Raw genomic sequence first — 963 nt, 5'->3', positions numbered from 1 at the left:
CCATTTGAGAGCACCAGTGGCAAGTATCCTCACCATCTTGCATGGTATTTGCAGCTGTGCTCTGGTCTCACCTTCCCCTGCTCCAGCAGTCCCTGATACCTGCTGTTCAGATGGGAAGGAAGGAGTAGCTGGTTGCACCAGGCAGGCCTCCAGCTTCCAGTGTCTTGCCTGTAAAGGCAACCTCTCAAAACCACATTTCTTCAAATTTATAAAATGTGACAATCAGTCATGATCACTTGCATGTTCAAGAGTCATTCACGAAGCATATTCATGAGTATTGAGTTGATGAAAGGCAAATCAGTGACATGAAGAGAAGTTGTACTTTTGTGCACATTGTTCGAGCTTAGAGTTAAGGCCACTGGCCAGTGAACTCACTAGTACAGGTGGTGTGCTACGTGAGGGGCAAGTGTTTTGCTAACACCACAAGGGTATCTGGCCTAATGAGTGAAGTTTGATAGTATTCTTTGCTATAATAACAATAAGTTGTACCTTTACCCTTAATGCATAAACTTGAGTCTGGCTCTGTGTCACCATGAGCAAGTTGCTTTTTCTATCTCTAAACTTCGTATTTCACCTGCAGATTGGAGGTATGAGTACTTATTGTTGTAAGGATTCAATGAGTGGGCCGGGTGCGGTGGCTCACGCCTGTAATCCTAGCACTCTGGGAGGCCGAGGCGGGTGGATTGCTCAAGGTCAGGAGTTCGAGACCAGCCTGAGCGAGACCCCGTCTCTACTAAAAATAGAAAGACATTATATGGACACCTAAAAAAAAAAATCTATATAGAAAAAATTAGCCGGGCATAGTGGCGCATGCCTGTAGTCCCAGCTACTCGGGAGGCTGAGGCAGTAGGATCGCTTGAGCCCAGGAGTTTGAGGTTGCTGTGAGCTAAGCTGACGCCACGGCACTCACTCTAGCCTGGGCAACAAAGTGAGACTCTGTCTCAACAAAAAAAAAAAAAAAAA

The 963-nt window shown here is 46.0% G+C and overlaps 1 non-coding gene across 1 annotated transcript; it reads left to right on the top strand.

Annotated features, from left to right (window-relative positions):
* Positions 1–325: 325 nt before the first annotated feature.
* LOC138382122 (small nucleolar RNA SNORA62/SNORA6 family) lies at positions 326–475 on the top strand. Its single transcript, XR_011233282.1, has one exon. It is a non-coding gene; the product is annotated as a small nucleolar RNA SNORA62/SNORA6 family (small nucleolar RNA).
* The last annotated feature ends 488 nt before the right edge of the window (positions 476–963 follow it).

Source organism: Eulemur rufifrons, chromosome 3, assembly GCF_041146395.1.
Source record: "Eulemur rufifrons isolate Redbay chromosome 3, OSU_ERuf_1, whole genome shotgun sequence".
NCBI lineage: Eukaryota > Metazoa > Chordata > Mammalia > Primates > Lemuridae > Eulemur > Eulemur rufifrons.
This window is presented reverse-complemented; position numbering and strand designations above follow the sequence as displayed.